Source organism: Pyxicephalus adspersus, chromosome 1, assembly GCF_032062135.1.
Source record: "Pyxicephalus adspersus chromosome 1, UCB_Pads_2.0, whole genome shotgun sequence".
In the NCBI taxonomy this organism is placed as follows: Eukaryota; Metazoa; Chordata; class Amphibia; order Anura; family Pyxicephalidae; genus Pyxicephalus; species Pyxicephalus adspersus.
Genome location: NC_092858.1, coordinates 170,261,559 through 170,277,068, shown reverse-complemented (window position 1 = coordinate 170,277,068; position 15,510 = coordinate 170,261,559). Strand labels below are relative to the sequence as shown.

Genomic DNA, 15,510 nt, shown 5'->3' with positions numbered 1-15,510 from the left:
TAGCATTAACATGTGGCATTAGATCCTAAACCAGGGGTGGGCAAACTTTTTCAGTGGGGGCCACAATCTGATATAAAATTTGGTAAAGGGGCCGGGGCTATAGGATATTGGGCAGGGTTATGCCATCATGACGCCACTGAATGTGACGCCATGATGGCATAACCCCACCCAGGCTCAGATCTGCGATGGGAGAGTTGACGGGTTGTTCCGGCCACTTCCTCGAGCCTGGGATTGTGTATGGGTGTATGGTATGGGTATGGGATGTACGGGTGACATGGTCCGCGGCTCTGGCCATTGCGGCCCCTTAGCGGGGTCCTTCTCCTGACCCCGCTCAGGGGGGCACCAGCCAGAGCTGCAGACCGCGGCCGGTTTTATCTGACCCATTGAACCCTCTCTCTACTTCAGCGTAGCCACTGTAGTCGAGAAAGGGAGAGTTCAACGGGCCGGATAAAAAAGCCTAACGGGCCGTATATGGCATGGGGGGCGTAGTTTGCCCATGCCTGTCCTTAACTATGCAAGCACCATAAGATAGGAGATCAATCAGCCACAGCTCAAGGAACCCGTGAGAATCTCCAACATTGTGTTTCTCAACCAGAGTTACTATGTATATATTTAGATGGGTTCATATATAATTTTTATATATATATTTTTAAATATGGTTATTTAATTATTTCATTATTATGTTTTTTTATTTATTGGTATTATTACAAATATAAATTTATAGATGCACCACTGGGGTGCAGTTACTTAGAGAGTGAATTGCTATCAAACAGCCAACTCAGACGGGTCTAATTATAACACAAATCATTTGAAATTTAGCAAACATTCCCTGATGGAGAATCAATCGCTGGCATTGAAGTCACAGGCACATGGAATACTTTCTAACAAAGAATGTTTTGTAAATGTTAAATTCACTGCTTTATAGATTCCATAGACTTGCGTTGTACACAGTGTAGTAAAGCACAACCATTGCATAGCAGCTGTGCCAATATAAAGTAATAAAACATTCATACAGAAATACATTTTTTGATAAACATCAGCAGCTATTGATGGGCAATTCAGCTGACCTTTACATAAAATCTTCCTTTTTTTAAATTGTTTTTTCTTTTAATTTTTCCTAATCTAGGGCATTTCCTAGCATATCCTTGGGCAAAGCACAATAGTGAAATGTAATGCTATTTTTGGCAAAATTTCACAATACTGGAAGATTTCTGGTTATCTGAAGCTGAGTTTATTTATTAAACAAAGACAAAGATTTACACTGGATTACTGCACAGGTTTTAAATAAATACTTGGAGCACACCAAAATTGTGAAAATACACAGACTATTTTGGATTTGAAAAGACTACTGCCATTTACATCGTAAAAAAGGTAAAAATGTCATTGTTGCCCATAGCATATAAAGAGTTCAAGTGCTTGATGGTTCTAAAGAAGTTTACCAATTGTGATCATTGCATTCCAAAAGGCTATAAAGAGCAGAGTTGGCTGGAAATAAAAGTGGAACAAGAGTATTTTATTGTTCCGACTAGCCTGGTCTTATCAACTATCCATGATAAATGTCTTGACAAACTGCTTAGTCAAAAATCTTATTATAAGTGCAAGGGTGCAAAAACTTTTACTTTTTGGAATAAAGTCCCAAGTGTTGCCCCTAATCTGCAGACTATCTAGACCTGGTTCATAAGAGGCCTGGTGAAAATAGACTGTCATGGGAGAAACCTGGGTGATCCAGCAAATGTAATTAATTATTCATTTAATAAATTAATTTATGGATTTCCTCAAACTCATTTGCTATTAATTAGCATGTTTTCAATCCTGAATTAAACCAATTCCAGGTTTTATTGCTCACCCAGGTTCTCTAATGATAGTCTAACTTTCCCAGTCTTAAGGAGGCTTCAAAACTCAGGCCCAACCCGTATTTTTATAAGAAATGTGGAGTCATCTCTTAAGATGTGGAGATAGAGAAAAAAAATGTTCTTACTTTTTTCCTTCTTCTGTTGACCTCTTGACATTTGTGGCTAATTATCATGAAATAACTAATAAAACTACCTCTTCTTGATATGAATAATATTATGTGTAAAGTATTTGTGAATATAATGCAGACAATTTGGCATTTGTTAATTCCTGGGGGAGTAGGTGACCTCTTCTCTGAGTTTCTTTAAGAACAAGCTTTCCTTTCTAGTGCAGGAAGTAGTGGGTAGGTTTGCATGTCTGTACTTGTCCTAGAGCATAGGGATCAACTTAGTGACTTGCACAACTGTCTTCCCAAATTAACATGCCTAATTCTTCCACTTCTTTTCCTTTTGGGACTGGGACAGAACCAAAAAGAGCCCAGCATTTATATCCACACAGAAGAAACAGCTTATTACAATCACCAGGTAATGTGAAACTGCAGCTGTTGATTGTTCAAGACCAAAAGGTATGATATGTATGTATATGTATATGTGGAAACACCCTGTACCATTAACATAATCACGTCTTTGGTGTCAGGTAGTCTGCATGGATGGCAAAGCTTCTTGAAGAAGTGAAAAAACTAGGGTAGAGATGTTGACCTGTTGAAGAGATGTTGAATGTTATTAAGCTAAACCAAGTTCAGTTGACAATCGAAAATCCGGCCACCGATAATCGGGTTCCTTCAGTTATCCGGCATGAATTTCCGATCACATTTTGAATACAGGGACTGTAGTGCACTGTTCCGCCACTTATGTTTTGATGGCGGTGTTTTGCAGAACAAGCTCTTTCTAGCTAAACTAAATACACGTTGAGACGTCCCTGCTGCCTGCTCCCTGGAACCATGCCAGATGTCCACAGGTGCTACGAAAGGGAGTCTGGCCTGTGTATGAAGTATAACTTTTAAAAATCCGGCACTCCTCAGGTCCTGTATGTTCCTTCCTGGAGCTTTGTCATATTACCACCTATTACAAGCCTTACAACAGGCCACTGGTGACTGAGAGCAGAAAGGCTATCAAGACCTAGCAGCCAATGGCAGGGCAGGATTGAAGCTAGGAACTAATCTGCTCCTAAATTCCCTTCAGCTGCGCTCAGCCTCAGTATATGAGCTGGGAATGCCTAGGAGATACACCATAGTGAAGGCCGCAGGGCTAAAGGGAAGCAGGGGATGCTGGGAGCTTCTGGACAGAGAGTAGACAACTAACGCTTTTCCTAACACAATATTTCTACAGACAGAAACATGACTGTGCTATGATATGGCCGGTCTCCTGTTGTAGATAACTTGTACATAGGTGAAAGGGGAGAAGAGAACCTTCAACTCCTTAAAGGTAACCAAGGTCTGTTCTTCAACATTACAAGAACCGATCCACTGAGGTTTCAAATTGTTGCTTTTGAAGGGTGTTACCTGTCTACTGTGATGAAGATACCTGAGGGTATTCTGAATCTATACATTGTGATGAAGGAATCTAAATCTACGGTTCTAAAAGGACGTAACCAGTCTATTGTGAAGAAAAAATCTTGTAAAGGTCCAAAACCTCACTTATGGAGGATCTGAGCTGTATACTGTGATAAGATATCTGTTGAGGTTGCTTTAGAAGGATGTGGCCAGTATACTGTGGTTAAGGATTCAGCAGAAGTTCTGGAACATCACCCTTGAAGGTTGTAACCTACCTACTGTTACGTTTGCCGAAATTAAAAACGTACACCAAGTCGTAGGCCAAACCTAAAATTTATTGAAAAATAATTAGTTTTAATAAGAAGAAACAAGAACACATGGGAAGAGCTCGCAGTAATATACAGTAACTTAGATCAATCCACTGCATTATACTGCATGCTCTTCTCATGTGTTCTTGTTCCTTCTTATTGAGATTAATTGTTTTATTTTGCCCGAGAATGCAATGTGAATTGCTGCATTCATTTTGTTTTACATTGCATTCTCTTGCACAGTAAAACAATTAATATTATGTTTCATTGGCTATGTTTAGAATTCCAATGAAACTTTTCCATGTGTCAAAAATTGTGAGGTTTAATTTTCTTTGGAGTAGGAGGCCTAAACCCATTCCATTTTAAATAGATGTTAGGAGCTTCGTAAGGAACAACTGGATTGAGGGAGGAGAAGTGGAGATCCAATAGTGGAGAATGGATTTCCTTCCCACTGCAGATAAAAGGAGGAGTAGCAGATACTGTCTCCAGTCACCATGCCAAATGAAACATCTCTTTTAAAGGATGTGACCTGTCTACTGTGATGTAGGAATCTATTGAAGTTCTGTAATCTCACATTTGAAAGATATAACCCGTTTACTGTCACAAAGAAATGAGGTACCAAAAAGTCACGTAATTTGTATACTGTGATGAAGGAACCCGATGGGATTCCAAAAAATCACTTTTAAAGGATGTAACCTGTATTCTGACGGGGTCCAGAATGTCCCTTTAGAAGGATGTGATGGACCTACAACAAAGGAATCCAACACTATCACTGTAGAAGTGTATGACCTGTATACCGTGATGAAGGAATCTGCAGAACATCATTAAGGGTGCTGGATGGATATCAAAAGATACAGATTATAGTCTACCAGTTTCAAAGCTGAAGGATGGTGTGGGAGTGACGGGGAATGAGTAAGTTAGTCTTGTCAGTGGCGCTGATGCCTTAACTTTTTCAGATGTCTTCATGTCCATGTGACATTCTTTATTCTTCTCCTGGTGGTGGGCAGAATGATGCATCTGTCAAAGTTTAAACTGAAATGTGAATTTTTATGTCTGCAGCTTATTTATGTGGTTCCAATGAGTTGCTAGAAAAGTTTCTGCCGCCCAGTTGCCAATAAAAGGCTTAAATGTAGATTGAAATAAAAACAATGAACTCCAATTAGATGACATTTATTTTGCTTTTTTAGCTTATTTTATTATAAATAATTTACCCCTTTCTTTCTATCACTTATTCTTCTATTTCCTATCTAAACATTGTTGTTTAAAATAGGTTTCCCCATCAGTTACATCACTGGGAGTGTCAGTGCTACCTTCCCAGAAAATGCTCAGCAGACACGAGATGTGACAGTGATGTAAGTGTTACTATAACTATTGATATCAGGAAAGGAAACTCACAAGTTCTCTATGTGTGTGTTGTTTACACTCGATGAACTGGCCATACTGCTCATTGCCTTAATTGTGATAACGGCAGTCCTACTTTACTTCTTTCCAGTGACAGATACAAAATCTTGTGACCTTGTGTTCTCTGATGTTGATATCACATTTATCTGGTGAAACGCCGACTGTTGCAATGCCAGGGAAAAGTTGTGGCAAATGAAGGCAAATAATGGTCCACAAATGAATGGGTCCAAAACTGCTAGGCCCATCATCCACATCTGTCGCAGATCCTTTAAAGTGTATGTAAAACTAACATTTTATTTTGAGTTATAAAGTTTTATTTTTTTTAGCCATGCTTACTAGGGGGCCCACCATTTGTATTTGTTCCAATGACCATTGTAGGACTGAGAATAAGGGAAGATCCAAAGCTTTCAATTGTCACCAGAACATGAATAGAGAGAAATCCTCTCTTCTTCCTGCAGAATTACATTTACTTTGCTCTTATTTGATATTAGAACAGGACGTAGAGCAAACCCTCTTCCGTACAATATATGGAAAACTTGACCTTTCCATACTTTATACTAAATAAAAGCTTTACATACACATTTCTATTTCTGTACAAAACTATGGCAAAGCAAAAATACACAAAAGGAATTCTAAGTTGAGTTTAAATCTATTACCAAAAGTTAACAGAACCAATTGTTTGAATTAAAAGCCTGGAAGTCTGCCAAGTTCATACTGGGAGAGACATTAAGCCTGATTTATCACAGCTCTCCAAGACTGGAGAAGATAGATTGTAAAATAGATTATAATGGGAAAACATGGGAGATCCAGCAAACCTGGAATGGATCTGATCCAGGACTAAAAATAGTTGCCAACTAATAGCAAAAGATTTGAAGGAAATCCATTCAAGATTGCTGGTTCCTCCAGGCTCTCCTGTGATAATCTGTCTTCAACAGTCTTTGGGAGCTTCAATAAGTCAGTCCCATTAGGTTCAGTAGATGAGCTGAAATTTCAGTCGTTGTTTTTCAGTTTGTGGAAGACTTCCTCCACGGTGCCTGCAGCTACAGAGGTCATGGAGAGGTTCATTATGAAAATAGGAACATTTTTATCCATGATAAATAATCTAAAACAATAGATGCAGTGGGTACAAAAGGTCTTACCGTATTGATAATATGCAAATACAGAGCATAAATGTAACAAAGGAGATGAGAGTTTTTATTTTATTTTAACAATAAAAAATAAAATGTATTACATACAAGTTTCTTTTCTAAAACTTTTAACATATGGACCAGATAACTCAATACCCAGAAACAATATGCATATCATAACAAAAATCCTCTATACATTTAAAGTGAAAGTAAACCCCAAACTAACCCAAAACAATAAATTCACACTTACCTTCAATCCTTCTGATCAGTTTTTTCGTCAAGAGTTTTCTTCTATCAGGTCCCGCTTTGTCTCGGTATTCATCCAGTCCGGGGCAGACGGAGCCCCAGGCGCAACTATCTTCTTTAGCATTTTTTTCCTGCTCCACCCGATCTCACATTGGGTGCGATATCAGGTGACCTAGATGGGGTACAAACTTGCCGATCTCACTGCAAATGTGTGACGGCATATGCATAAGACGAAAAAAGTGATATCCCCTTACAAAATCATATGGAATCTCAGCCATGATACTATCTGCATGGAGTTTGTAGGTTCCCCCTGTGTTTGCGTGGGTTTCCTTCGAGTACTCCGGTTTCCTCCAACATTACAAAAACATGCAGTTAGGGTTATTGGCTGCTCCTCAAAGTTGACCTTGGACTGTGATGACTATAAATATGGTATGTACAGATTGTGGGCCGCTTAGAGGGACAGTTAGTGATATGACTATGGACTTTGTAAAGCTCTTTCTAATATGTCAGGGCTATATAAATACAAGTAAATATATCATGCATTACGGTGTCATCCTATTAGAGTTCAATGGAATCTTCAATGAATGACAAGGAGATTGTACATCTGAAGTTATTCAACCTCCATCATAGTAATAGGACACGACTTTCTATTTTTATTTATACTTTCCTGTTATTTTGTAGATTGCTTCCACTTTTTTCAGAATCGGAGGAACTATATGTTGTCATGTATCTTGTGACTTGGTTAAATCATTGTTTAATGTTGTAGAGCTTTGATGGAGTGGCTGCTTAGTTTATATTTACTGGGCTTGCCAGTTTGTAAAAAAACTGGCATTGCACCATTCTGAACATACAATGTTGATTGTAATAAAAATGTTATATACACCCAAACATCAAATATTTATGTTTTATGTTTTCCGTGTTAATATCACTATTTTTATACATGTGTTGCCTTTAGCACCACAGAGTGATTGTTTTTACAAGAAATATGTAGATCTTGGTTAAAAAAAACTTTATTCTAAATGTTTTAGGTGACTGCATACGTGGAAAATTCAAGTTCAGCGGTAAACAAAAAATCCCCCATTTACCCTTCCTATTCCCTTCAACTTTATCTGCTCTTTATCTGATCTGGTAGTTGCAGCCTAGCCAGTAAGAATCTGGTGCCATCCATTGCTTGGTACGAGGGCAGTGGTGTCTTGCCGCAGTATTAGGAGGATGTCTTAATTAGGTCAATGGGAATTTTCCATTTGGGCGAACCCTGCACCACAATCTCTGCTAGCAGTCAGTACAATCTCCCAGCTAGTAGAGGTGTGGGGGACACTGTGGAGACGTGGGACACATTTTAGGGGCATTAGGAAGCTGGCTCAATGAATATGGGAGGCTCTTGAAAAGCACACTATAAAGGGCACTGTAAAGTTTAAAAACACTGAACACACATTGGTGGGCTGTAGAGTTCTACAATAACACAGGAGGCATCTGTGAAAATCTGGGGCACTCTATAGTGAGCAGTAAAGCTCTACAATGCACCAGGGGGTCTGTGAAAATCTGGGGAATGCTATAGTGGGCAGTAAAGTTCTACAATAGCACCAGGGGGTTATTGAAAATTGGGGGTACTCTAAAGTAGGCAGTAAAGTTCTACAATACCTTTATGGGGTCTGCGAGAATCTAGGGCACTCTTTAGTGGGCATTAGAGTTCTACAATGGCACCAGGGGGTCTGTGAAACTCTTGAGCACTTTATAGTGGGCAGTAAAGTTCTACAATAGCACAAGGGGGCCTGTGAAAATTTGGGGAACACTATAGTGGGCAGTAAAGTTCTACAATAGCACCAGGGGGTCTGTAAAAATCTCGGGCATTCTATAGTGGGCAGTAAAGCTCTACAATGCACCAGGGGGTCTGTGAAAATCAGGGGCACACTATAGTGGGCAGTAAAGTTCTACAATAGCGTTATAGGGTCTATTAAAATCTGTTTCACTCTATAGTGGGCAGTAAAGCTCTACAATAGCACCAGAGGGCCTGTGAAAATCTGGGAAACACTATAGTGGGCAGTAAAGTTCTACAATAGCACCAGGGGGTCTGTGGGAATCTGGGGCACTCTTTAGTGGGCATTAGAGTTCTACAATACCACCAGGTGTCTGTGAAAATCTGGGCACTCTATAGTAGACAGTAAAGTTCTGCAATACCACCAGGGGGTCTGTAAAAATGAGGGGAATTCTATAGTGGGCAGTGAAGTTCTACAATAGCACCAGGGGGCCTGTGAAAATCTGGGACACTCTTTAGTGGGCATTAGAGTTCTACAATAGCACTTGGGGGGGTCTGTGAAAATCTGGGGCATTTTATAGTGGGCAGTAAAGTTCTACAATAACACCAGGGGATCTGTGAAAATCTGGGGCACTCTATAGTGGGCTTTAGAGTTCTACAATAGCCACTGGGGGTCTGTGAAAATCTGGGTCACACTATGTGGGCAAAAGAATGCTGCAATAAACTATGGAGGCTCTGGAAAGCAGGGATACACTAAAGGGTGACACTGGAAAGCATAATATGGGGGAGGGTGATACTGGAAAGCTGCAATGTGCTACTGGGGTTGCTGGAATGAAGGTATACTGTACCTGCTGCAAACAGTTGCACCCCCTCCCTACGCAAAGCCGTATTGGTACTGTACCTTCCAAGCCATCTGGTCCCAGACCTCCCGTGGTAAGTGTGTAGACCAGAATCCTGATCTTCATTGACTTGGGTTTACTAAAGGAAGAATGTGTGCCCATTCAGCATTTGTAAAGCCAGTTAATGTTGGAAGAAAAGACCTTGGCAGCAATCTGTGTTCCAATTCTTCCTAAAGGAGTTTAGATGGGTTCAGGTCATGGCTCTGTGCATGCCACCTAGGTTACTCCATGATGCACTTTTTACAAAGCTGTAATATTTACACAGGTGCACAGTCACACTGCAATAGAAAGGAGCCTTGCCCAAACAATTGCTACAAAGTTAGAAGAATCAAAAATTAATTAGAATTCTCATTCATTACCAATACCCTTTGCTGGACACACCTGAACTCCTTGACTTAAAGCGATTGCATACTTTTGGTCACAGAATAGAGTGGTGGTCAGATGTCCACTGACCATAATATATAACCCACCTGTCCTACCTGGCTGGTACTTTACTCACTTAGCCATTACAAAAAGATCATACTGTTAATGATAATAGGGAAAAGTTTAAAAAACTGTATTTTCCCAGTAAATGTGGCATCTTTAATACTTCTCCTGTTGGTGTATTTGAGCCATTGGTTGCTCTGAACATTTCTTGTTTTTCTAAAAAAAACTGTAAAAAGATTTACCTTCCATATAAAGGAAACTATTTAATCCCATAGATGTAAATCCCTGGGGTTTCTGATAATCTTTACAATCCTTACCCAACATCACATGGCAAACATCAGCACTGATTGGTCAACAGAATACATTACATAAACCTTCCAACTCAGCTGACAAAAAATGTTTTTCTTTATACCGTACCTTGATATTTTGTTGTGTTCTGAAAATAATATTTTACCTTAGCAACTCAAAGACTATAACTGCTGAATAAGTCCCTGTCCTACCCCCTCTGGGTATGCAAATGATCCTCTCCAGAGGACATTCAGGGAAAAATACATTTGATTTTGTGTGTTGCCGATCACCATGGTATGTTCTTAGAGCTAAGTATTTCTACATTTGTTTTTTTGCCGATTTATTAGCATAGGGGCTTGAGCTTTTTGTTCTACCTTTTCCACCCATGTCACATAAACAATACAATTGCACAGAAACTTTCACTTGGGATCTTTAAGCAATCGATGATAGACCTATGTGGGCTCTCAGAGTGACTAATCTTTTTCTATTATTTGGAGCTATACAATACAGTAAGACGTTGATGGACATCAGATTATCAAACCCACAATTAAATGACTAAAACTACTGTAAAAGAAGTATGCATTCAGGTGTTTGCAGCGCAGCAGTCCTGGTAATGTTAACCTATCCAAAGACATTTCAGACAACTGTGAATTTGCAACCTTTTGATAACAGTTTGAAGGGGCTTGGAACACAAAAATTCAGCTCCAGTCAGATATTTTCTATTCTGAGTTTGAATTTAAAGTTTGTTTCTAATTAACCATACTGTACCTATCATTGGCTTAGACATTCCTACCACTGACTATTATTATTATCCTGTAATATATATAGCACCAACATATTGTGCAGCGCTTTACAAAGTCCATAGTAATATCACTAGCTGTTCCCCAAAGGGGCTCAAAATCCAATATCCCTACCATAGCCATATGTCATTAACGCAATCAATGGTCCATTTGGGGGGAAGTAAATTAACCTAACTGCATGTTTTTGAATGTAGCATATGGAAACCAGAGTACCTGGAGGAAACCCATGCAAACACAGGGAGAACATGCTAACTCCATGCAGAGAGTGCCCTAGCCGGAATCTGGGACCCAGTGCTGCAAAGACCCAGTGGTGCTAACCACTGAGCCACCATGACACAGGACTAAGCAATTGTCGGAGCCATGCTATACTTGTTATTGCCAGATTGTCTGCATCCACCAGCCTACTATACCGCCAACAGAATTGGCTGAGCCACTGACGGATTACCAACACAGCTCAAATCTAAAGTTCTGATCTTTCAGACCCCCCTTTTCATTTTCCATCATGACTGTGCCCCTGTGTACAAACCCAACTCCAAAGACAATTACACTGAAATGCAAACTGTGAGCCAGGTTTACCCAATCAACATAATTCAGTACCCAACCTCACAATATTTTTGTCTTGAGTTGACATAAATTCATATAGGTACACACCAAAATTTTGTGGAAAGCCTTGAGGTCCCATGAGGTCTTTCAGGAGGCCATTGCAACCTTAAAGGGTTGGGCCAACTCCATGTGTATGATCATTAATATTTCCTATAGCATAGCAAACCATTACTTTTTGGGTCCACATATAAGTATTATTAACCATAATATAAACCCAAATACTAAATTTGTGTTATTTGTTAATTGCTCTCTAATATATATGTAGGTTTGTTATGTTGGGGTCAGTGAATGTTTAATAAATACCCGTTACTATTGCCAATGGATATTCTCTGTGAGGGTTTTGGTAAATGGATGACCACTAGCTTCTAACGCAGTAGGACTGTGGTCACCTGGCCATGTTAACTAAAGGCATTTTTTTCATCCAATCAGTTGCAGACAATTCCAGCTGCTGATTGATTTACAACTACCCTGACCATTTAGAGACTAACACTTGGGACATCCTGTCTACTTGGCCTATGAAAGGGAATGATGGTCTACTGGAAGGATCTACAAGTAGTAAAACAATGTAACAGACTTGAAGACTTTAGTGTTAAAGCAGAATCTTATACCTCTCTCCCCAGCAGTTGATACTCTTATTCGGTGTTCTCCTTTCTTGGATCCTTTTGTTGGCTCACAACATATTCACTTATTTTACAGGACTGCTGGTCCAGCATCGTACATGATGATGTTGGATTGCCTTTGACCAGTAGAGGTGAAGAGAGGTGGTTTTTGGAAGATCAGTCATGAAACTGGATGGAAGCCTAAGAAGGAGAAGTTTAAGACAAGTATTGCAACTTTTGCCCCCCTTCCATTCCTTCAATCAACATGTACAAAAACTGCAATAGGCAAAGAAAAAGCCTCCATATTTGAATTTTTATATTTCTATTGTCTTGTGAAAATGGCATTTAGAGCTCATAGTATAGGTATAAGGGGAAGAGAGGAAAAGAAAGAGGTTTCAGACTCAGGAGGTTTTTGTGCAAAAATAAATCAAGTGTGTATTTTTCAAGTTCCAGTTAGTACATACATCAAAGGTACTAATTATTTATTTTAGGCTCAATATCCAAATGCCTGTTATTGTCACAGGGTTTGGATACTTTAATCTAGACATAAGACTCCTTCCATTGTCATACAAAGTACATATAAAGATTGAAAATAAGGTAAGAAGAGGACCTGTTATGGTCGCATGATTCTCAACGCGTTTCGCCTGTTATAGGCTTCTTCAGGGGTATAAATTTGCAGAGATTGTATGATTTCTATAATGTACAAATACAAGATATAAACATATAGCATATAGATTGTCAAAGATTATTGAATAATATAGTTTTGTTAGAGATCTATTTTGTAATAAAACATAATAATCCTTCTTTTATATAGATGTCTAGAACTTAGTAATTCCACAGTTAGCCACAGTAAACCTTTAATTGAACAATCAAAATCTCATTTGTCATGTGACAATGGCATCTTTTCTTGTAAAATTGACAGGATAATACATATCTCTAACTAACTGCGCTATTTTCTCTTAATGGCAGAAGTATATGAAGCTGAGCCCTCTAGACATCCAAAGGGCCCTAAACTCCTTCCTAGGGTTGCCTTGTGGCTGATCCAGCTATTGTGCTGGGCAAACACTGCACATTCTTATGTCTAACATTAGATATAGGTTTAGCAGGTAAATTAAGATCAGCATAGGTACGGCTCTGTCAATGGTTTTGCCACACAATCATCATTACCCACCCATGGGGTAAAAGTGCTGAGACCACTGTGCCGCTGACTGAATATTGAGGATCTTGAGGGAAGCCAGCAGACTACTGATGTGTTCAATATGCACACAAGAGGCAGTTTTACAATCAACTTTAGTGTAAGTGAACAAAGGCTATTACAAACTAATTCTTGAGTAAGGTGTGTGCCTGGTAAAGTCCCTAAGTGGTTATCCTTCTTGTCTTCCAAATCGATAGTACTAGGTGTGATTTTTTTCCAAGCACATTCACAGAATCTCTGTGGGTTTTTGGTGGTTTCCTCTAAATAATCTGGCTTCCAAAAATGACCATAATATGTGAACATACCTGCAGTAGAAAAAATAAATTGTGAATTCCTTTGAACAATAGAGACTGAGATAAATGGTTGAATAGTTTGGACTTCTCTGTAAAGCTCTATAAAAATATTGTGATGAATATCCTAATGTGGTAAAGTGAACTTGTGGCCAGGCTGTTGACTATACAGTTCAATACATATCAATCTGTTTCTTAACATCCTTGATGTGTTTATTGTTTTGATATTTTACAAAGCTACTTCTAAAATATGGTGCTCAGGTCTTGCCTAATCATGTTTACAGCCAGTCTGTTGAACGTGCTCCGGAGTTCTTTGACAGTGCCTATCATTCTCTGCGTGTCTTGTCATCTACTAAACCTCTTGTGAGTTTGGCAAAAGTCCGTTGGATCAGTTTGAAACAAACAAGATTTGTTCCAAAGGGATAATCAGGTCCATTCTGCAAAGGAGACATTAGCTTAGCAAGTGTCCTGTTTTGCCAGGCTTTGTTCCCGTTGGGTGGATCAGACCAGGCTTATTCTGCTCTTGCAACCCAAGGCCCTGGATTATGTTGAGTATTCCACTTTCTCTGGTGCTCTACCTTGAAGTTCCTTCTCAAGAAGAAGAGTTTGGAAATGCTTTTAAGAACTGGCATAGGACAAGAACATCATAAAAAATCAGCAGTTACCTATTGCCAACAGGGGCTAAGGATTTCTAAAACTTCTAATTCCTGCAGAGTGATTGGACGTACATGCTGCCAGAAGAGGATCATCTCATGTGACACCCCCCCCACCCCATAAAAACTCCCTTACAAAAATCTAAAGCCCAACTAAAGTTTCAGTTTAACCAGCTAAATATATTCTAAATACATCAAATCAAATAGTATGCAAAGTGTTACATATGATTTCCTAATATCATAGGGAATATCATGCAATTATGAGGAAGGGATACTGTAATGTAAGCAGAACATACAAGGTACAAGGGATACTAAGGTTTTTATGGTTTAGAAAAACAAAAACAAGCATTTATATTATATATTTCGTCTGTAAAATAATTTCCAAATCAAGTTTCACAAAAGGTGGGGTTGCGCAGCACTGACTGAATGGCAGCTAGATTTGGCTTCAAAACAAAGAAGTTTAGCAATCTCAGAAGTTTTCAAAAGTTGAAAACAAAATGTCAGATTTACATTTCTTTCAGATTACAGATTTGACTTTCTTTCTGCTTGCAGGCAAGACAGAGATAGAAAAACAACTGTTCACGAGATTAAGATTAAAGACGAATCTTAAATGATCTGGTTGTTATTGGCCTTGATTTACCTTTACAGGTAACATAGGGGGATCCAGAGCTGTATTTTGGGGCTGTGGTACAAAAAAAAAATAATCTGAAATTTGGGGTTGGATCTGTTTCGAGCAGCTAACTTTGTTCTAGAGGGATCATCAGGTCCATTCTTGAAAGGAGTCCTTATTTTAGAAAGTGTCCCCTTTGATGAGGCTGCATTCCTGTTGGGAGGATTTAAGGATTTAAATTAGCCCCTTTATTTAGGTTTACATTATGGATATGGATATGGAGCTATATTTGAAAGCTGTGGCTCCAAAATAAAAATCGGCAACTGAAAACAAATACCAACTACAACAACATACACTTACCAGAATAAAAAACATTTTAACTACCTGCCGAAGATTGTGTAGGTCCTTTTGTGCCACCAAATAGCTCTGATCCATTGAGGGATGAAACAGACCTCTAAAAGCGAGACCTCTGGAGATGTCCAGTGGTATCTGGCACCAAGACGTTAGCGGCAGATCCTTTCTGAAGTCTGGCCTTCCAAAATGCAACCTGCTCCCATCCATTCCCCAAGGTAACAACGCACCAAGGAAAATGTAATCCATCAAACCAAGCTACCTTCTTCCATTGCTCCATGGCCCAGTTCTGTTTCTCACCTGGCCATCGTAGGTTCCTTAGACTCTGCACAGCTGTCAGTCATAAACCCAAATCTGCGAAGCCCTTTGTATCCTGACACCATTCGTAAAAATGTCGGCATGGCCAACGCAAAATAAATTCTGTCTCCAAAATCTCATGCTAAAGTAATTTTTAAAACTCAACTTTGATATTTGTAAAAGTGCAGCTGAAGGTCTTTGCTCAGGCATCCCCTTTTTTTAAGTGACAGCACTAATGTTCTTGTTTCTCAATTGTACTTCTGCATTGTCGCCCTGTCACATGGCTTTCAGATGGAGACCACAATTAGAACTTTGAGT

The 15,510-nt window shown here is 39.2% G+C and overlaps 1 long non-coding RNA gene across 1 annotated transcript; it reads left to right on the top strand.

Annotated features, from left to right (window-relative positions):
• The first annotated feature begins 958 nt into the window (after positions 1–958).
• Positions 959–13,454, top strand: LOC140321617 (uncharacterized). The gene is made up of 3 exons (XR_011918988.1): positions 959–1,371; positions 2,316–2,375; positions 11,894–13,454. It is a non-coding gene; the product is annotated as an uncharacterized lncRNA (long non-coding RNA).
• Positions 13,455–15,510: the final 2,056 nt, after the last annotated feature.